This window comes from Manis pentadactyla, chromosome 1, assembly GCF_030020395.1.
Source record: "Manis pentadactyla isolate mManPen7 chromosome 1, mManPen7.hap1, whole genome shotgun sequence".
Taxonomy (NCBI): domain Eukaryota; kingdom Metazoa; phylum Chordata; class Mammalia; order Pholidota; family Manidae; genus Manis; species Manis pentadactyla.
The window spans coordinates 67,602,133-67,625,388 of NC_080019.1; the positions used below are offsets into that span (position 1 = coordinate 67,602,133).

Here is a 23,256-nt window from a genome sequence, read left to right on the forward strand (position 1 = left end):
AGGAAATGCCCGTCCCGCGACCTGGGGAGGAGCTCCAAGAAGGGTCCGGGGGCGGGTTTCCCTCCAGTCGCGGAAAAGCTCCAAAAATGGCGGGCGGCAACTCCGCTAGCGGGGCGCGCAAGCGCCACCGTGGCCGTCCTTCTGCCCGCCTAGGGCGGCCCACGAACCGTCCATAGCGCCCTCACCGAGAGGTATCTGCTGCTTGCGATTGGCTGAGCTGGGCGGCCACTCCATGCAGGGCCGGGTCCTCCAAGCAGAGGCCACGTTTCCCGCCCCACTGGTGCGCGTGCGCTCAATTGCCCCAGGAAAGCGTTTGCGCGCGTCCCCGCCAAGGGCCCCAGCTCGCGCCTCAGCTCCCTCCCCTTTCCGGGCAGGCCCGTCCCGTCAGCTAGGCAGTATGTACCGCGGCCAGCAGAGGGCGGTCCGGACTCAAGTCTGCAGCGGCGCCATTGGCGTGTGGAAAATGCCACCAGATGGCGGGTTAGGATTGCAGCTCCGTTGAAGGCGCGGCCCCCGCTCCTGAACCCCCGGCGACCACCCCGTAACAACCCCCCCACATCGGGAATAACACACCGGAGACTTTTGGGGGGAAACTAGGTCGACGGCCGGCGGCGCCCGTATGGGCAGCTGAGGTGAGTGCAGGCGGCGGCGGCGGCGGCGGGGGGCGGGAAAGAGGGGGAATGCGGCGGCAGCGGCGCGGGGGCTGGAAGCGCCGATCCAAGATGGAGGCCGGGCGAGAGCGAGAGCGAGAGCGCGAGCGGGGAGCGGGCGGGCCGGGCGCGGGACCCGCACAGGGGAGGGAGGCCGCGCGGGCCTGTGCGGAGCGCGGCGGTCGCTTGCTGCCCGGCTGCCGCGGGGTACGGCTGTGGGCACCTCTCCCGCGAGCCCCGAAAATTGTGCTCCCGCCCGCTCGGGCACTACGGCGCCGGGCACGGAAGCCTTTGTGGCGCGCTCGGGCCCGCCGCCAAGCCCGCCCTCCGACCCCCCCCGCCCGGACTCCTGGGACTCGCCCGCGCCCGGCGGGGCCGGGCCGAGGCGGGCTGTTGCAAACGCCTTCCGCCGCCCGCCGCCCTGCGTTTCTGCGGTGTTTTAGCGGCGTCGTCGTCACATGACTACGAGCTCCCCTTAGCAGAGGGGCCTGGGGGTCGCTCGGCGTGGCGGCCCGGCCCAGTCCTCTCCTCGCTGGGGTGGGGCAGGGGACTGGCGACTGGGAGAGAGGGGGCATCGAGCCCGTCTTTCCCGCTATCTGCTCTCCCCGCCCCGGACAGAGGCCTCCTTGTGAAACGCGTGTAGGCCCGAGCACTGCCCGCTAGTTTGCCAATGCCCCGGGAGATGAGGCCAATAAAAGTTGTTTTCCTTCCTTTCTCGGGGTGGGGGCGGGGTGAAGAGCTGGGGAACTGGAGTGCCTGGAGTTGTACCTGGGCCTTTATGGGAGGGTCTGAACTGGATGTTGCTTGTGTGTTGTGGGGACTAAGAAATTTGCAGGTTTTAGGATGGTCATGTCACTCCTTATGCCCACATTTGAAATGCTGTCGATTCTCTTCACATTGCAGGGAATCGTGCCCTGGGCGTAAAAAATAAGGGATGGTTTTGGAAGCATAGAGTCTCAACACAATGCTATTTGCATGTGATAGCGAATTATATGCTGTAAAAGGTGATGCGTGTAGTTTCCTTCTAGTGGTTGTGACTAGAAAAGGCTGTATTTTGCATTTTCTTAGCAAATATAGTTTTTGTGAAAGTGCTTGAATTGGTATAAAGTTGTGTGAGTTGTAACTTACATGGAATTTGAATATATGATTCCACCTTTTAGTTTTCTGTGTGTATGTGTGAAATGCAAATTCCGATGGTGAAGCACTTAGGGAAATATGCATAACAATGAAAACGACTTGTTTACTGTATGCTGTATTTTACCGTGTTCTCATATTTGTAATGTATGAAGAATTCAGGCTAAAAAAATATTGCTCAAGGGGGGAAAGATTTAAAGGTATTTGAAAGATCCGGACAGGTTGTTTATAACACAAATTGTTTGCTTTCTAAATAAAGTTCTGGAAAACCTACAGGTGTTTCGCTAAAATTTTTTTCTTTACCTCTTCGAAATGTACTTTAATTTTATTCAGTGGTCTGTCAGTGATCATTTTTACAACCAAACTACTTTTGAATGGAAATTTCTTAGTATCCGCTTTAATCTTGATGTTCTGACAAAGCTAAGGCATATTTAAATAGACATGAAATATGTAAAAATTGTTATTAGGATTGTTTTCTTTGAAGATAATAATACAATTACTGTTGATTTGAATGGTTCTTCTAAAGCCTTAAGGGAGCTGTGATGTAGGGGAGAGAGCTCTGACTGAAGTTACCTTAAATATTCCCTAGGCTTGTCGTCTTTGGGATGTCACTCTTTAAGTCTTAACTTTCCTCATCACTAAAATAAAGGTAATAAATTGTATGGTAGTTGTTTAACAAGATATGTGTATAAAAGCTATCTAAATTGTTAAAACTTAAAAAATTTATGCAGTTTTATACAGGGTTAGCCTTTTTTCCATGATTCCGGATCTATCTTCATAATCAGCTTGGTGAGGAGATACAATGCCCTCTGGAAAAGGATATGTCTACCTCCTTTTTATCTTTGCTGCTTTGTCCTACATTGAGGGAGTCTTAGTTTTCTTTTGATATATAACAGAGTACCACAATTTTAGCAGCTTAACAATACCCACTTATTACTCACAATTTCTATAGGTCAGAATCTGGGTACTATGTAGTATCTGGGTAGATACCCAGTATCTGGGTACTATGTAGTGGGGCTCTCTAATCAGCATCTCATCAGGCTGAAATCAAGATGTCAGCTGTGGCTGCAGTTCTCATCTGAGGCTCAGCATCTTCTTCCAAGCTCACTTCTTGTTGGCAGAATTAATTTCCTTGTGGCTGTATGACTGAAGTCACTGTGTTCTTGCTAGCTGTTGGCCAGGGACCATTCTCAGTTACTTACCACATGTCCACATAAGCATGGCTGTTTACTTTCAACCAGGCAAGCAGGAGCCAATTTTTCTGACTTCCCCTTCTTTGAGTGGCAGGCTCCCATTTAAGACTCCTTTTTTAAAGCTCATCTAATTAGGTCAGTCCCACCCAGGATAATCTTTTTGGTGAACTCAGCTGATTAGGGACCTAAAATACATAGGCAAAATCTGTTTGCCATATAACAATCAAAGGAGTGTATCCCATTATATTTATGTCTGTCCCACACTCAAGGGGAGAGGATTATACCAAGGTGTGGGTCATTGAGGGTTCTTAGAATTTGGCCTGCCATGGGGAAAGAAGTTACCTTTACATTGGTTTCTTTAGAATCTGGACATACAAGGAGAGTACATAGGCAGAGCAATTGTGGTAAGTTTACTTGTACTTATTTTGTCTTTTCTTCACACCTTTCCCTTTCCCATATTTTCTCGTACCTCAGTAAGTGCTTTCTTCTGTAAGAGCATTATACAGCATTTAGAGGAAATTAAAAATAACTAAAATTAAAATAAACTTTCAGTAAAAAGGAGGGCAATGGGAGAGATTATATAATTCCCATTATTCCTTTGATATCTATTATTTTACCAGTTTTAGAGATGAGATTGAATTTCAGAAGTTAAGAAATGTAAATGCTTAAGGTCACACTCCTATTAAGTGACAGATTGATACCGTCATTACATCAGACAGTTGCTGTGGTGCGATTGGTCTAGCAGTTCATGAAGGACTTCTGGAAAACGAAAAACAGTTATTTGAAAGTGGCAGGATAGTGATTGATTACTGGTGGAACAAAGAAAACAAATTTAGTGGTATATGGGATGATTTAAAAGTACAAGAAAGCAAAATATTTTCAAGAGGAGGCAATTAGGACAATGGTAGTTAAGGATACCATTATTTTAAAAAGTATAACCAGGAGTTTAAATTGTTGGGAAGATACAGCTTAATTTCTTAAGAGAGAGGTGATTTACTAGGGGCTTGGTAAATCTTTACTAGCTGAATAAACATGTAAATCTGTAAAATTTAGATGATTCTTGGTATTGTAACACACTGTAGGGAAAAGTAAGAAGTGGAGACCTAAGAGTGCTCTTGCATAAGCCTCAGAATCAGATGATTTTTAAGGTAGGAATTCGGGTTGTGTCTAATTCCTAAGAGAAGGATCAGTTTTCTCTGATTTTGGTGAAGAGGGTACGATCCCAGCTTCATATCTACTACTGACAGAAACCTTGTGTTACTGAGAAATATGATTTTTTTAAAGTGAGCCCAGTTGATATCATAGAATATTTTCTCCATATATACACCCCTATTGCTTTCTTCAGGTTTTTTGCTTCTCCTCTTCTAATTCTCTGTTCTTGCCTGTTAATGCTTGAAGGATATATCAAGCCCTATTTTCTTTATAAAATACATTCCTTTATGCTGTGGGCCTAAATGATGCACCAGTTAGTTGCCCAAATGTCTCTAAGGAGTTTCGCTGTTATTACTCAGCTATAGTAATGACTTTGAATTTGCAGGGAGCTCACAGTTCAAAAACATTTTACATTTTGACACAGTACAAACAGCAGAAGTAAAAGTTTCACAAAACAACATTTAGCTTTTATGCAGTGCACTCTTGTTATTTTTCTGATTAAAAAAAAATGAAAGTGCTGGCTGCAGCTCACCTAAGTAATATGATTCACAGAAACCCACATTTGGAAAAGGGCTGAATTACTGTCTCCTTGTAATCAGGAGAATGCAAAGTAAAACCATAAGAAGAAACCACTTAAATTTCATCAGACTGGCAAACATTAAGCATCTGATAATAACAAGGGTTGGTGAGAACATGGAGAAATTTTACTCCCACTTTGGTGGAGTGTAAGTTGACATAGTCATTTTGCAAAAGAATTTGTTTTCTCTAGCTGAAGATGCATGTACCTTAAACCTAACAGTTATATTCCTGATGAGAGAAATTCTTGTACTTGTCTATCAGGATATGTCAACAAAAATGTTCATAATAGCCTTGTTTGCAGTAGCCAACATTTACAAACAAAGTGTCCATCAGTGGTAGAAAGGATAAATAAATGGTGGTTTCCCAAAGTTAAAAGCACCTTCATTCCTAGGATAACCTCACTTGGTCCCAGTGTATTACCTTTTTATGTTTAACTTGTAAGTGATTAAGGGATTTTTTTTTTCATGAGCTTTGTAGTTTTCATTGGTTATGATGTCTTTGTAAGGTTTTGGTATTAGGATTATGGTGGCCTCATAAAATGTTGGGAGGTGTTCCTTCTATTTATTGAGAGAGTTTGTGTAATACTGATACTAATTCTTGAATGTTTTCTAAAATTTACCAGTGAATAATACCATCTGGACTTGGAATTTTCTTTGTGGGAGGGTTTTTGGTAACATTCAGTTTTTTAAGTAAACATAAGGCCATTTAGATTTTGTTCCATTTTGTGTCAGTTTTGGTAATTTGTATTCTTGAAAAATGTTTTCATCTGTTGAGGTAAGTTTGTAAGATTCCCTTGTTATCCTTCTAATGTCTGTATGATCTGTAGTGATATCTCCTTTTAAATTTTTGATGTTAATGTGTTCTTTTTTTCTTGACCAGTCTAATTTTTTTTTTTTAATTTTTTTTCTTTTGGTATCATTAATCTACAATTACATGAAGAACATTATGTTTACTAGGCTCCCCCCTTCACCAAGTCCCCCTCACATACCCCTTCACAGTCACTGTCCATCTGCGTAGTAAAATGCTGTAAAATCACTACTTGTCTTCTCTGTGTTGCACAGCCCTCCCTGTGCCCCCCCCACTATACATGCTAATCGTAATGCCCTCTTTCTCCCCCCCCCCTTGCCCCTCCCTACCCACCCATCCTCCCCAGTCCCTTTCCCTTTGGTAACTGTTAGTCAATTCTTGGGTTCTGTGATTCTACTTCTGTTTTGTTCCTTCAGTTTTCCTTTGTTCTTTTTTTTTTTTTTTTGAGAGGGCATCTCTCATATTTATTGATCAAATGGTTGTTAACAACAATAAAATTCTGTATAGGGGACTCAATGCACATTCATTAATCAACCCCAAGCCTATATCTCAACACTCTCCAATCTTTTGAAGCTTAAGAAACAAGTTCTTACATGGTGAACAGTGCAAGGGCAGTCATATCACAGAAACTTTCGGTTTTGATCATGCATCATGAACTATAAACAGTCAAGTCAGATATGATTATTTGTTTGATTTTTATACTTGATTTATATGTGAATCCCACATTTCTCCCTTATTATTATTATTATTATTTTAATAAAATGCTGAAGTGGTAGGTAGATGCAATATAAAGGTAGAAAACATAATTTAGTGCTGTAAGAGGACAAACGTAGATGATCAGGTCTGTGCCTATAGACTAAGTATTAATCCAAGCTAGACAAGGGCAACAAAACATCCACGGATGCAGAAGATTTCTCTCAAAACAGTGGGGGTGAGGTTCTAAGCCTCCCCTCTGTTGGTCCCCAATTTCTCTCCTGATGGCCCCCCAGCGACTGTGCCTGTCTTAGGCTGTTCCTTCCTTGAGGAATCTTACCCGTCTCTGGCCAACCAGTCATCTTCCGGGGCCATACAGGGAAATGTAAAGTTGGTAAGTGAGAGAGAAGCAATATTGTTTGAAAAGGTTGGCTTTTTACTTCTTTGCAGATTTATGCCCTGTGGCTTCTATGCCCAGCATTTGTCTTGAGGTATCTTTACCACTTGGAAGAATTATGATACTCGGTAATTTTCAATATGAGGCATGAATTCTACTAAAGGGTTGTAATTAGGAAGGAAGAAGGAAAGCTATAGAAGTAGCAGACGGAAGAAAACATGGGAAGATTGATTATTTCTTTGACATATCTTCTTGTAGAGTAACTTCAGCATGTATAGGTTTTAAACTACTAATTAAATTGCGCACATACATTAACATAATAGGAATACAGCTACATAACAAAAGCAGACCTACAATTACCAGCCATATCCGGTGAAACCAAGAAAACCAGTTAGATACCCTAGGCATTTGTGAAAACTTATCAGTAATATGATGGATATTGTCTAACTGAATTTGAATAGTTTGAGAAAAATCAGACAAATTAAAACAACACATTCCTGGGAACTGTTCACATCCCATATGCTCTTTTAACAGTAGGTAGTCTATAGTCTCATGATTTTGGAGCACTGCAACTTGCACTTCTCCTAATTCTTGGTTGAGTTCCGACATTATAGATCCAGTCAAATTTGTTGTTTTACTGTATGCACAGGCCAGCTTAGATATCTCCTTCTTCATTCCAATGGCAAGTCCAGGAACCGGTGGGATGAATGCAGCTACAACTGCAGCAGCGCCAGGATCTTTGTTGAAGTTTTTTGATGTTCATCTTCTGGAATGACTCTTCCAGAGGATGTTGATGTTGGAAGTTCTTCTTCATATCGTATCTTAATTCGTTTTCTGTGTAGCCAAATTAGGCTTTGATCCTCTGTATAAACACAAACAAACCCTTTGCCCACACTTTGATATGACTTTTATACCATTGTGAAGAACCTATTGGAGATCACCACACAGGAACTGCTTTTTTTTTTAAGAGAAAGGAATATTATCAGAAAAATGTACTTCCATAGCTGATCATCTGACACCCTTTAAAAGATCAAAATTAAGGATATGTAAAACATGCATTAATCGTTGATTTGCAGTTAGTTTTATCCTATCAGGGAGTAATCCCCCTTTTCTTTCTCTTTTTTTTTTTAATCATTAATCTACAATTACATGAATATTATGTTTACTAGGCTCTCCCCTATACCAAGTCCCCCCTCACAAGCCCCATTACAGTCACTGTCCATCAGCATAGCAAAATGTTGTAGAATCACTACTTGTCTTCTCTATGTTGCACAGCCCTCCCCTTTCTCCCACCCCCCCACATTATGCATGCTAATCATAATACCCCCTTTCTTCTTCCCCCCCTTACCCCTCCCTACCCACCCATCCTCCCCAGTCCCTTTCCCTTTGGTACCTGTTAGTCCATTCTTGGGTTCTGTGATTCTGCTGCTGTTTTGTTCCTTTAGTTTTTCCTTTGTTCTTATACTCCACAGATGAGTGAAATCATTTGGTACTTGTCTTTCTCCGCCTGGCTTATTTCACTGAGCATAATACCCTCTAGCTCCATCCATGTTGTTGCGAATGGTAGGATCTGTTTTTTTATTATGGCTGAGTAATATTCCATTGTGTATATGTACCACATCTTCTTTATCCATTCATCTACTGATGGACATTTAGGTTGCTTCCATATCTTGGCTATTGTAAATAGTGCAGCGGTAAACATAGGGGTGCATCTGTCTTTTTCAAACTGGGCTGCTGCATTCTTAGGGTAAATTCCTAGAAGTGGAATTCCTGGGTCAAATGGTATTTCTATTTTGAGCATTCTGAGGAACCTCCATACTACTTTCCACAATGGTTGAACTAATTTACATTCCCACTAGCAGTGTAGGAGGGTTCCCCTTTCTCCACAACCTCGCCAACATTTGTTGTTGTTTGTCTTTTTGATGATGGCGATCCTTACTGGTGTGAGGTGATATCTCATTGTGGTTTTAATTTGCATTTCTCTGATGATTAGTGATGTGGAGCATCTTTTCATGTGCCTGTTGGCCATCTGGATTTCTTCTTTAGAGAACTGTCTATTCAGCTCCTCTGCCCATTTTTTAATTGGATTATTTGCTTTTTGTTTGTTGAGGCTTGTGAGCTCTTTATATATTTTGGATGTCAATCCTTTATCAGATCTGTCATTTATGACTATGTTCTCCCATTCTGTAGGATACCTTTTTGTTCTATTGATGGTGTCCTTTGCTGTACAGAAGCTTTTTAGCTTGATATAGTCCCACTTGTTCATTTTTGCCTTTGTTTCCCTTGCCCGGGGAGATATGTTCATGAAGAAGTCACTCATGTTTATGTCCATGAGATTTTTGCCTATGTTTTTTCCTAAGAGTTCTATGGTTTCATGACTTACATTCAGGTCTTTGATCCATTTGGAGTTTACTTTTGTGTATGGGGTGAGACAGTGATCCAGTTTCATTCTCTTACATGTAGCTGTCCAGTTTTGCCAGCACCATCTGTTGAAGAGACTTGACCAGTCTAATTCTCAGTTTATCAATTTGATATCTTTTCAAATAGTAACGTTGCTAGTTTTCTCCAACTTTTCTGTCTCATTTGCTTTCATTCTTTGTAATTTTTTCCCCCCTCACATATTTTGTTCTTTCTCTAGCTTCTTAATGTGGAACTGTAGGTCATAGATTTCAAATGTTTTTTGTTTTCTAATGTAAAAATTCAAAGCTATAGATTTTCCTATAGGCACTGCTGTTACTCCAGATTTTGATAGCATTTTGGTAGCATTTTTCAAATCATTCATCTATTGGCTTTGTTGGTTTTAGGACTTGTTTTTTGTTTTGGTCTAGTTCTGTCGGTTGCTGAGAAGGATGTTAACATATCCAGCTATGACTGTGGAAATGTTTATTTCTGTCAATTTTTGCCTTATGTATTTTCAAGCTCTGTTTATTAGATACATACAATTTATGATTGTTATGTCTTATGAAATCAGTTTTTATCACTATTGAGATGTCTGTCTTTATCCTGGTAATACTGGCTATCTTGAAGTTTACTTTACCTGATATTCATACAGCCAGTCCAACTTTCTTGAGCTTTGTTTCCATAGTATATCTTTTTCCATCCCTTTGCTTAAAACTGTTTTTTTATATTTAAAAGGTAGCTCTTAAGGGTAGCATGTAGTTGAGTTTTGCTTTTTTATCCTTTCTGACAAAATGGAAGTAGAATCTCTCCTTGAATTGTTACAAACATTGATTATGTATTAATGACTGTCAAGAACTGAAGGGTCTGAGATTTTACCCTACTTGCAGGCTAACTAATTAACCTGCCACAGTTTAATGGATGCTGGGAGGAGCCATAAGACTCCTTGGTCAGAGATGAAGAACAGTGCCTAACAGCTATAGGAGTAGCCACAAAATCAGCATTTGCGTCAAACCTTTGAGCCCTAGTTTGTGAAAGGTAGTGTGAAGATGAGACATGTGCACATGCAGTGGGTTGTGTTACATACAGGAGAGGAATCCCAAGTGTAGGGAACTCAAATCCTTACAGTGGGCAGTACACATGCCTCCCTTTGTCTCTGATAGGCTTTCTTTTTGCCAAGACTGTTCACTATACAAATATCCTTGAAAAGATTGGAAAAGCAGTTGGTGCCTCTGTTTTCAAGACATACAATACAGAAAAGGAGAGGCCCTTGAAGAATCGTCTCCCAGAACTGCCCAGTGAATTTTCTCATTGCCTGTTACTCTCTTAAGCTTTTTTTCTGTTTCTTACATGATTACCTTCTAGCTGTCTAGTTCTTATATGTGCACTGTGCTTCTCTATGGGTTTTATGCTCTCACCAAATTGAATTACGTATTAGTATCCTTTCCCTCATGTTTTAGTTTTGGTGTATATGTATTTGTATAAAAATATATGTACCAATAAACATTTTACAGTAACCCTGTGGGGTAGTAATTATTGTGCGGGTATTATCTGTTCTACAGTTTAGATTAAGTTTACTTTTAAATTTATTAGATTAGATTAAACTTCCCAAATTTGTGATAAGGGAGAGACACATAAAAAGGCTTTTGGAGTATTCTATTTCTTGACCTTTGTAGTAGTTATATGGAGGGTTTGCTTTATAATTCTTTAGTCTATTATATAGATTTTTATGTACTGTACTGTATAACTGATGTTACTCAAAAAGAAAGGGAAAACAGAAAAAGCAAATAAATACTGATTTGTAGGACCTATCTGTGAGAAATCTTTCCTGGTAACTTCAGCCAGCATCAATCACCCTTAGTCTGTTTTCATTTATTGCAAATACACTATTGCATTTATTGTTGCCAACATAAGGTTTGGTAAGTGGTTGTGCACAGTAGCCTGTGTAATGTTGTAGACTAGTCCCAGGCCACTCAGCTAATAAATGATAGAGCCAGGCTGTAAACCAGGCTTACTTTCAGAACCCATATTCTAAATCTCTTAAAAGGCCATATTTCTCTCAGCCTCATTTCTTCCCCAGTTCCACTATATAATAGTTGAGTAGTCTTGGGTAGAACATTTAATTTCTGTAGGCCTCAGTTAGCTCTGTGATGGGAATCTAGTTAAGATCTTTTGAACCAATATTTATGTTGGTACCTACTCCATGACTAATAGTGAGTATACAAAGTTTATAAATTGGTTTTGCTCTTAAACACCTTCTGTCCTATTTGAAGAGATGAAAAGCCAAAATAAAACCCCAAAGTAATAAAACAGACTAACAGGTATAACACAAAATGTTGTGGAGGGTGTTGGGTAAATTCAGGATACTTTGGAAACAAAGTGCAAAGGGACAAGGAGATGCCCTTCTCCCTCTGAGGTTCCCCCCAAATAATAGACAATTTTTGTATGTCAGGAAATGACAAATAAAAGTCAGAAGTCGGTCTATTATCTAATCAAGGTATCATTAATAATTAAGTATTACTTGTACTTTTTAAGGCTTTCTGGCAAGATTTTTCTTCACAATTGTTGAAATGGCTTTTAAAGGTTCATGTAGAGGTTTGAGACAATCTTTGGCAGACAAAAAGTGTTTTATACATAGTCAAGCATGAACATGACCTGGTTGTCTCATTTGAGGTACTTAATTTCCCTCTTTCATTCTAAAGGTCTGTTGATTTTATCAGGTTATTATTTTTCATCTCTCATTTAGAGCCCTGATAGGTAGGCTTCCTCTATTCTGTGAGGTAGTACAAAGTAACAAATGTGTAGAAATTCAACAATGTTAAAGCTAAAGAATGTCTTAAGCTTAAATGAACTTTTGGGAAGAAAATGCCCTACTGTGTACATTCTACTGCTAGATAGAGATAGTTAAAAAGTTCTTATGTTCACAGATGAAGGAAGCGCTGTCACATGATAAGGGCTAAGAAAGCCATTGTCCATTGTCCAATAAAGTTCTTGGCACCTCAGTCACACACTGTGTCAGAGTCTAACAGCCCCTTCCTAGGTGTGTAAACTTGGGCAAATTCTTTAACTTCTCATCTGTAAAATGGGAATAATAAAAACATACCTCTGTCATGGGTTGTTGTAGAGGTTAAAAAGTTTTGGTTATTAGACTATATTGCATTGTACATAAATCCAGAGGACATTAGTCTTAAATTTAAAAGGTGAATAAAATAATAATGTAGATAAATGAAATTACTTCCTGAAGCAAAGAATTTTAATTAATTGGTTCTTATCAGCACATGGAGTAGCAGAATATTAAAACTTTATCACACAAATCTCAGTCATAATATAAATTGGTCATGGGGATGAAAGTACAGCATAGAGAATATAGTCAGTTCTGTATCAACATCTTTCTGTGTTGACAGTAACTACACTTGCTGGGAATGAGGATTTAATAATGCATATAACTGTTGAATCACTACATTGTGTACTTGAAACCAATATAATAAAATATATCAACTATACTTCAAAATTTATTAATGAGAATATCAGAGGGTGAGGTACTCTGCTTAACTGAGAGATGAGGGTAATAGAGTTTTCTGCTTATTATTAATCATATTTTACAAATTGAGCTCTTTTTCCTTCCGTGGAAACTATCAAATCCTGGGAAGGCTTTGTAATGATTTCTTGGTAATTGAGAAACTTTGATGACTGTATAAGGAATTATTTGTGAATATTAGCTTTACATGTATAATTTTGCAAACAGAAAGATTAGGAATGAATCTGTACCAAGAGCAAAACATATATGGAAAGTTACTCTTTGATTAAGTTCCTAGAGAAGATGATAGGTGACTTTTTCCAATCTGAAGAATGGGGTACAGAGAAAAAAACTGGTTGATCAAAGAATTAAAGTTATGGATATTTAATATTTTGTAAATGTAATATAAGATGTTAGAAGAGTGTGGTTAGGAGAGAGAAAACTATTGTAGGGTCAGATGTCAAGTTTTTAATTACAGCTCTACCACTAACTAGCTAGTGTCTTTGAGTCATTACTTCTCTGGGCCTCAGTTTCTTCATTGTAAAATTAGTGTCTTAGACCTACTCCAAGATTGCTGTAAATTTTTTAGTCCCTGTTGAAATAATCACAAAATCAACTCTGAATCAGGTAATGTGGAATTTTTGGTTTCAAAGTCTTTAGTTTTGAAAAAAACTAAGGGTGTTGTCAAGCAAGCTTCTTATGTCTCCTAATCTCCCAGATGGTTTTTGGAATAATTCATGCTTTCCACTAGCTGTTAAGTGTATAGAGCAAAATACATTAATATTTAGATAATATTTATAGTTTTTGGTACCAGTTATGGATGTGTGTTTGTTTATTTGGTGAGAAAGAGAACTATTGTGAGTCTTTCAAACATTTATTGAACATCCACAGTGAGCCATACACGGTGGTTATAAGGACATGAAAGGATAGTTTTTGTCTTCCTGATGTACAGAGAAGGGAATTCAATACTTAGAACTTAGGTGATACCTTCTCCTAAAATTGTTTCCTGATAGCCTCAATGCCCTCTCCTTCCTTATCCCTTCCTTCTCAAATCCAGAATTGGTCTAAGTACTCTTTCTTCATGTTTTAGTAGTATGCTGTGCCAGGGCTGCAGTGACTGACTGTAAAATTGGTGCTCTGTGTAAAGGTGCCTGGCCAAGGGGACAGGTGGGGACTGAAATCCACATTTTGTTCTGCTTGACAAACTGTCCATTTGCTTTTTTTTTTTTTTAACCCTTTTCTAATTCACCTGCCCAAAGGAGTCCTTTTCTCCTAATTCTTATAAAAGAGTTTGTGTATGGTAGTGGCTTTCCACCCTGTGTATTAGTGTACTGCAAAGAACATTCTGTGGTTTTTTTTTTCTTTGTAGCCAAGTTTTTACAGTAGGTAGTATGTGTCTTGAGAGGTTTTGTTGAAGTAAGCAAATGCTTCCTGAAGATGAATTCTTACGAAAGCTTTGAAAGAAAAGTGAAAGTTAGCCAGACAAGAGTGTGGAGTTGGGAATGTCAGTTCAGGTGAATTCAAAAGACAGGGTTGTGATCTGTTGTTGCTTAAGTTCTAAGTGTGGTGTCAGCAGTGTCAGCATTACCTGTGAACTTGTTAGAAATGCAAGTTCTTGGACCTCACCCCAGTCCAACTGAATCAGAAATTCTGGAGATAAACAGACCAGCAATTTGTGCTTTAACAAGTCCTTCAGGTGATTCTATGCAATCTGAAGTTTGAGAGCCACTGCTATATCCCATTTCTTGAGGAAGCATTCATTGAGTGTGTGTTCAGAGTATGGGATTCTGATGGAGGAATAATTAAAATATTGAGGGGTAAACAGTAAGCAGAATGCCTAGTGTGCCAGACTAAAGTGCTTGAACTTTGTCCTTAGGCTAGTGGCTGCATATTAGAACCACTTGGGAACTTTAAAAATATACCAGTTAGTTGGGATCTACTACAGATCAACTGACGTGAAATCTCTTGAGTTTCTGATGCACAGTGAGTGAACTTTACAATTGACAGAACTTGGTTACTGATTATGATAGTATACATATTTACTGAGAATGTGTCAAATACTGTGTCCAAATACATGATAATTAAATAACAGCAATCTTAGTAGGTATTATTACCATTTTACAGATGAGGAAGACAGGTTAAATACTTTTCCCCTAAATTACCTAGGTAGGAAGTGGTAGGTTTGAGACTAGGATTTTGTGTCTAAAGCCTACTCTCCTAAGCAATTTTTTGTTAACCCAGGGTTCATGAACTTACATGAAAACATGATTATATCTTTATTTTCACCAAACTCTAAGTTATATTTAGCATGTTCTTTGATTTTGGATGTAGCAACAAATCACAGTTGTGTTTGGAATACCTGTGACTTTGTTATCAATAAAAATCAGAAATATTTTCATATTAAATTACAGATGTTGCAGATCTCTCTTATCTATCTTAATGTGTACTTTAAAATTAGGCTAATTGTGAGATCCATTTCTAGATATTTTATTTACTGGGTTAAAGAAGCACTATAATTGCTATACCACAAATTTGCTCTTTTAATATGGTAAATGTATTTGAATGTAATTAATAATTCCTTTGCTAGGGCAGGGTACTATTTGCAGAGAGAGAGAGTTTAGTGGACAGCTTGATGTAGAGTAGAAAGAGAATAAAATGTATTTGTTGGGCTTTCTTTCAGAGATCCTAATAAAAGAGACTATCTATCCCCATTTCTCTTTTGACTTGTTGAAGGATTGAAATCCAAGTTCTTCATTACATGTCAAAGTTACTAATTAAAAACTAGTTTGGGTTTAGAGTAACTTTTTCCTAAGCACTTCCTAAAAAATTAGAGAAGATGGTATGCATTATTTTGCCAGGTATTCTAACTGTCCTGTAGTGTGATACAGTTGTGTTCAGTAGAACTTTCTGCAGTGATGGAAATGTTTGTATGTGTGCTATCCGGTATGGTAGCTATTAACCACAAGGATGCAAAGAAACAAAATATTACAGTAGTTAACAGCAATTCAAGAACTTTATGTAATTATAGTTAGCAATACTTCTTATATACCAGGCATTATTATAAGTACTTTATGTATGATTACTTTTGTAATCCTTACAACTCTATGAGGTGGATACTATTGTTAAGTCTCAGTTTACAGATGAGGAAACTGAGGTACAAAGAAGTTAAGTGTTTCCAAAGGTCATTTAGCTAGTAATTAGCAGAACTGGTACAGACCCTGGCAGTCTGATTTCCTTTATGTTACCTTTATAATATACTGCTTTATTGCTCTCTGCAAACCTCTAAATACGTATACAGAATGCCTTCAGAAACAGTATATTAAAAAGAATTTAAGATAAGCTATTTTGTTCTAATTATTAACAACATATTGTGCAGTACTTTATAGTACTTCACCCTTTGTTTTTGTTTGAGTCTAATCAAGGACTCAATTTACTATTTTATTTCCTAAAAGTAAAGTTAGACTAGATGAAATAGGTATTATTAGTAACCAGCACTGATACTGTTAAACAGTATTTTAGATTTGTTCCCCTCCAAGGTTAATTTAAAGCTGGGTTCAGTAATTGAACACTAATGTGGTTATTTTGTTCACTGAAACTAATTGAAATGTAATTCTGAGGTCATTTTGTGGTGAATTGGCTTTGGTTAATAGATATTTGGCTTTCCCTAGTCAACATATGTGAAAAACTAACCTTTGTTACACCTAGTATGTTATATTCCTGGATGACTGAAAGAGGAAAGCTGTCCCTTGGGTACAGAGTTCCATTCTTAACCATATTCAGGGCCAAATGGTGGCAGGGTGAGATTAAAAGGGACAAGAGAACTATCCTTTTTATTTATCTGTTATAGGCATTGTGCTTGATGCTTTACAAACATAGCCATCATTATTGAATACAGGCTGTTCATCATGCCCTTCCAGTGCTTTAGATAAATTACATGTCTCATTTAATCTGCACACAACCCTTCAGAGAGCATGATGACAGCGAAGATATTTCACAGGTGAGGGCCTTGTTAGGATCTTCTCTGCTCTTCATGCTCCTTCCCTCCACTTTGAGGGGAAATGGTCATAAATATAGGTGGGGAACAGATGGGAGTGGTGCTGAGATTATCACTGATACCAATTCATCTAATACTTAAGGTTCTCCAGTTATAAATTTGTTCATTTCATTTTGGCTAGATGCTGGAAATAAGGCAGATAAGGTGTTTGTCTTCATGTAAAATATAGCAAATAAATAAATAATTATATACTGTGATAAGTGTTAAAAAGGGAATAAATAAGGTTCTGTGATGGGTAATAATGGGATGCATACATTAAACAGGGAGAGCCAGTAAGACCTCTGAGAGGATGTGAAATTTAAACTGAGACATACACAGAACCTGGGCAAGAATGGTTCAGGCACAAGGAAGAGCAGAGGCAGTATCACTATGGCAGAAATGGCTGTGGTATTTTAGGAACTCAGAAAAGGTCATAATGACTGGAGGACACATAATGCAGGAAGAGTGTAGTAGCATCACATGAGGATAGAGAGATAGGGCAGACTCTGGACTGTATAGCATATGTTTGGGTCGCTGAACATGTTTGGTTAGTGACTCTAAGGAGTAAAGATTTTATTTTAAGTAAAATAAGAAACCACTGGAGAATTTTAATCCAAGAAACATTTAAAAAACACTCTTCTGACTCAGTGTTTTCAACTAGAGGTGATTTTGCTTCCCAGGGGACATTTGGCAACGTCTGCAGACGTTTTTGGTTGTCACAACTGGGGTTGATGGTGTATGCTTCTGGCATGAGTGAGTAGAAGCCAGGGATGCTGTTAAACATTCTGCAGCACAGGACAGCCCCTATAGCATATCAGCAGTGCCAAGGCTGAGGATTTAGCTCCAGCTGATGTGTTATATTGGATCATTGTGGGGGCGGAATAGAAGAAGGGAGGGTTAGGTTGTTGCAGTGTCTGAGTGACAGGAGTACCTTGGATTGTGGTTGTAATAGAGGCAGTAATGAGAAGTGTTCTGATTCTGTATGTGTTTTGGAGATAGACAGTGAGGGAAAGGGGATGAGTCAAGGATGATTTTCAGTTTTCTGACTTTAATATTTGAGTGAATGGTAGTGACATCCTAAAATGGGGAAGACAAGAAGGAAGACCAATAATGCAGGGTTCTGATTTTTAAAATCTTGTTTCCTGGAACCTCAGTTACCATTAATAGAAAACAATAATATTTTATGTATGGTAAGATGAAAATGTATGTCATATACCGGTGTGGTCTGTAATTGGTCATAACAGACACTCATTGCTTTGAAATCTTTTATCCATTTTCAGAGATTTGTCAGTTTCTTACGTCTTCATTTGCATCACTTGGCATGTGTTAGGCTGTCCTTTTGTATGTATTGAAGTAACAAAACATAATACATCTTCATCTACTTGTGGCTATTCTCATATCCAGTAAGTCACTTTATTCTTTGGAAGAAAACATGGAAGTGGGGTTATTATTACAAATCATATATTTGATTTGCTAAGCTAAACTTATATACCTTTGGACACAGCAACTTTTCAATGCAAAATTATAGAATTATATCTTAAAGGACATTTTAAAGGTAGATAAACTCAACATGCATGAAACGAATAAGGCAAACAACTCAACTAATGACAAGGTGACTAGCTATGACTGAGTTCATGGATAAACAATGACAGCTATGTTTAATTATTGTCTGTCTAGCACAGTTATAAAATACCATTGGTTGTGAGATGTATCTTTACTTCAGAAGTGTTATAAAGTAAGGGGGAAAATGTACATGTTAGAATGGGTGAAATATAGTAGACTGTGAAAAGCTTCCCAAGCCACCCATTTCATGTAAGATATTGATATAAATGGATGGACTAGGTTTACTGATGCTGCTAGTGCTAATAGAATGGTTTCTGTGTTACGAAAGCTCACTTTTAAAAGGTGATCACTGGCAGATGGAAATTTGCCTTTACTATAAGCTGTTCAGACAATTGTAGAATTTGTTGAAAGAATGGATAAAGAGGAAAAGTAAGAAATAGTTCGTAGGTAATATTGTGTAAGCTAAATGATGAAATTAAAGAGATGAAACTCTATGTATGTGTGTTTTGAGAGTTATGCTAGGACTAGTAGCACAAATTAGTACAGAGTAAAGTTACAGGCAAATGGTATCTTAATTTTGGCCAGGGAATCTAGGTGCCATTTTTTTCACATTTCACTGTAAGTTCTAGTTTAATTTACTAGTTTTGGAAAATAGTTTTTTTGCATTATATTAAAAGGACAATAACCATCATCTAAAACAAACACATTTGAAATTTTATTAACCAAAACAAAGTTACTGTATTACAAATGGTGTGTTCAAGTGTGGGTATATGAGTATAATTTCTTTGAGGTACAAAACACAAATCTCTTAACTCTATAACCCTTCAGCAGGAATGGAGATACAGCTCTTTAGTCTGGGCCATAGCCAGACATCCCAAAATACCAGGTACCCCTGTCATGCCTGATAGTGGTTTTTTAAATTGATTTCCGCAAATGATCATCTCTTTCTGAGATTACCTTTACAAAGAAAAGTGATCACATTGGTTGATTTGTAAATACCCTACTATGACTTTATTTTACTTGTTTGTCATAATTAAGTACTACTTGTATTGTTATATACTATGATAACTCAGATGTGGCTTTTCTTTTCAGTGTCTTCAGGGCAGGAAAATGTTGCTTTTGTGTGCTTCATAAGAGCAGAGCACAGTGCTGGGCAAAATAATAGACACTCAATAAATAGTACCTAAATTCAACCAAGTTGAATAATTTAGATTCCTACCATGAGTTAAACTTCATTTGTATACTTTAAGCCTTTTTATTAGAAATTATTTCATTATAACTTCAGATGCACTGATAACATCATTCTTTCCTAAAGAATTTATAAATTGTTGCTAAATAATTTCTTCTAAATCTTTTCAGCCACTTTTTCCCTTTCTACTTTATTATTTATTCACTCAGTTACATACTATTACCAGTTTCACCCTAAGGTCAAGCTAGACAGAGCTTGGAAATAGGAAAGAATTTTGTCATAGACCTCACTTTATGGAGATAAACACATGTACTTGAAAAAAGTTCTTACAAAGAGTGGTATATTAATGTGTGAGGTGACTGATTTGCTTACAGTATGTGTTTTTGGTAATACTTCAGTGATTCTCTAAGAAATTTGGAAGCTTCCTTAGTTGATTGAAAATATCGTTGGGTTTACATAGCAATGTTGAGGAACATACGGATTTGCAATGACAATACTTGAAACGTTTGACCTTTTCCTATTGGAACTTTTCTAATTCCCTAAAAAAAGGAAATCTAAAATATTAGGAGCATTCCATTTTCTAAAATAATAAGAAGTGGTACTTTGCTAGAAAAGACCTATTTCTGAAATGTTGCATTAGTTGTTGAAATTTTTTATTTTTTTTGAGCATAAACATTGATAATTTCTTTAAATTTTATAGAGCCTTCTAGTCCTTTAATACTTCTTTTGTAACCCTCCTGCCTTAATTTTCTTACCTAGTCTGGAGCCTTATGTAACTTCTGAAATATGTTGAGCTGCTTTGCACTGCTGTGTCTTCATTGCATTTGTCTAACCAATATTCAATCACAGATTTGTTAATTGTTCTGCTTTCTATGTACCTGGCTTTGACCTGCTGAGCGTATCTGGAAAAAATCACAACTTTGCAGACTGGAGCCACTAAATGTTCATGCTTTCCAATTTTCACTGGACCCTCAGCATTACCCACTAATCCTTTGTTCCTAGTTAGTTCTTTCATTTCTCAGAGCAGTTATTCAAAAATGTCTACTTTCTTGTATCCTTACTACACCACTTCCCTTCTTTTTCTCAGTAGATGCCTTATCTATTCGTTAAAACTTAGATTAAATTATTTTATTTCTGCAACATGTTGAAATGATTGAAAGGAAGCTAGATAGAGATTATGATTACCCTGACATTTGGTATGTCAACCCTTAGAAGCATACAGCAAACTAAGAGGTACATTTTGGAACAAAATTTGAAAGATGCATATTTGTGATAATTTTGGTTGAATTTGTGAGCTAATTTTAGTATAAAATCACTTTTTTCAGTTATAATTACATTCTTAGAGTAGTTTTGCATTTTGAAATTTAAGATTAAAGGAAGTTCTTCTGTGCTGTGTAAAAGGTTCCAAATAAATATGCCATGTTTTTTTATTTCAGCATAATGTGTAATACATGAAGTACACTACTTATAAGCTTGATGAGATTTACCCATGTAACCACTTTCCAGATCAAGTTATAAACATTTCCAGCACTCCAGAAGGTTCTCTATACCACTTCTCAGTTATCTCTCCTTTCCCTCCCTCACACCTCTTCCACCTTCTGTAGCCATCAGTTAATTTTGTATTGTATTGTCTGGCTTCTTTTGCTTAATGTGATGTCCCTGAGATTTTTTCATTTATGACAAGTATCAGCAGTTCTTTTTCTTACTGCTATGTACTATTTCACTTTATGAATATACCAAAATGTATTAACACATTCTTTTGTGCTTTGACATTTGGATTATTTTCAATTTTTGGCTGTTATGATAAATCTGCTGTGAACATTCTTATATGTGTCTCTTGGTGAAGATATGCCCTCATTTCTTTTGGATACTTATACCTAGAGTGGAATTGCTGAATCACAGTATTCTTAATACTACTTTTTTGTGAATATTTTTTGTTTTATTAAGGTATCATTAATATACAATCTTATGAAGATTTCACATGAGCAACATTGTGGTTATTACAGTCACCCATATTATCAAGTCCCCACCCCCACCCCATTGCAGTCACTGTCCATCAGCATAGAGTCACTACTTGTCTTCTCTATGCTATACTGGCTTTCCCATGCCCCACCTACATTATGTGTGCTAATCATACTGCCCCATAGTCCCCTTTTCCTTTCCTCCTCACCCTCCCTCCCAAACCCCTTCCCTTTGGTAACTGCTAGGCTCTTCTTGGAGTCTGACTCTGCTGCTGCTGCTTTGTTCCTTCAGTTTTGCTTTGTTGTTATACTCCAAAAACGAGGGAAATCATTTGGCACCTGTCTTCATCTACCTGGTTTATTTTATGGAGCATAATACCCTCTAGCTCCATTCATGCTGTTGCAAATAGTAGAATTTGTTTTCTTCTTATGACTGAATAGTATTCCATTGTGTATATGTACCACATGTTCTTTATCCATTCATATACTCGTGGACACTTGGTTGCTTCCAGGTCTTGGCTATTGTAAATAGTGATGTGATAAACATAGGGGTGCTTGTGTCTCTTTGAATCTGAGATCCTGCATTCTTAGGGTAAATTCCTAGGAGTGGAATTCCTGGGTCAAATGGTATTTCTATTTTTAGTTTTTTGAGAAATCTCCTTACTTTTTTCCACAATGGTTGAACTAATTTACATTCTGACTAACAGGGTAGGCGGGTTCCCCTTTCACTGCATTCTTGCCAGCATTTGTTGTTCCTGCCTTTTGGATGTTGGCCATCCTAACTGGTGTGAAGTGATATCTCCTTGTGGTTTTAATTTGCATTTCCCTGATGATTAGCGATGTGGAACATCTTTTCATGTGCCTGTTGGCCATCTGATTTCTTCTTTGGAGAAGTGTCTATTCAGATCCTCCACCCATTTTTAAAATCAGGTTGTTTGCTTTTTAGGTGTTGAGGTGTGTGAATTCTTTATATATTATGGGTGTTAACTCCTTATTGGATGTCATTTATGAATATATTCTCCCATACTGTGGGATGCCTTTTAGTTCTGCTTATGTGTCCTTTGCTGTACAAAAGCTTTTTAGGTTGATATAGTCCCATTTGTTCATTTTTAGTTTTGTTTCCCTTGCATGAGGAAACGTGTTCTGGAAAAAGTTGCTCATGTTTATGTTCAAGAGATTTTGCCTGTGCTTTCTTCTAAGAGTTTTATGGTTTCATGACTTACATTCAGGTCTTTGATCCATTTTGACTTTACTTTTGTGTATGGAGTTAGACAATAATCCAGTTTCATTCTCCTGCATGTAGCTGCTCAGTTTTGCCAATATCATTTGTTGAAGAGGCTGTCATTTCCCCATTGTATATCCATGACTCCTTTATTGTATATTACTTAGCTGTATATGTGGGTTCATATCTGGACTCTCTAGTCTGTTCCATTGAGCTATGGGTCTGTTCTTGTGCCAGTGCCAAATTGTCTTGATTACTGTGGGTTTGTAGTAGAGCTTGAAGTTTCGGAGTGTAATCCCCCCAGCTTTATTCTTCCCTCTCAGGATTGCTTTGGCTTTTGTGGTCCTATATGAATTTTAGAACTATTTGTTCTAGTTTGTTTAAGAATGCTGTTGGTATTGTGATAGGGGTCGCATTGAATTTGTAGATTGCTTTAGGCAGGATGGCCATTTTGTCAATATTACTTCTTCCTATCCATGAGCACAGGATGTGTTTCCATTTATTGGTGTCTTCTTTAATTTCTCTCATGAGTGTCTTGTAGTTTTCAGGGTTATAGGTCTTTCACCTCCTTGGTCACGTTTATTCCTAGGTATTTTATTCTTTTTGTTGCAGTTGTAAATGAAATTGTTTTCCTGATTTTTCTTTCTTCTAGTTCATTGTTAGTCCTGCAGCTTTGCTGAATTCAGTTATTAGTTCGAGTTGTTTTGGGATGGATTCTTTAGGGTTTTTTATGTACAGTATCATGTCATCTGCAAACAGTGATGGTTTA

At 38.0% G+C, this 23,256-nt stretch overlaps 1 protein-coding gene across 1 annotated transcript in view; it reads left to right on the plus strand.

The window, feature by feature from the left end:
- Nucleotides 1–447: 447 nt before the first annotated feature.
- The window catches only part of STAG1 (STAG1 cohesin complex component), a 463,391-nt gene continuing 440,582 nt past the window's right edge, over nucleotides 448–23,256 (plus strand). The window contains exon 1 of the mRNA XM_036877372.2: nucleotides 448–632. The gene's annotated coding sequence lies outside the window, so the exon portion shown is untranslated. The remainder of the gene's footprint in view (nucleotides 633–23,256) is intronic.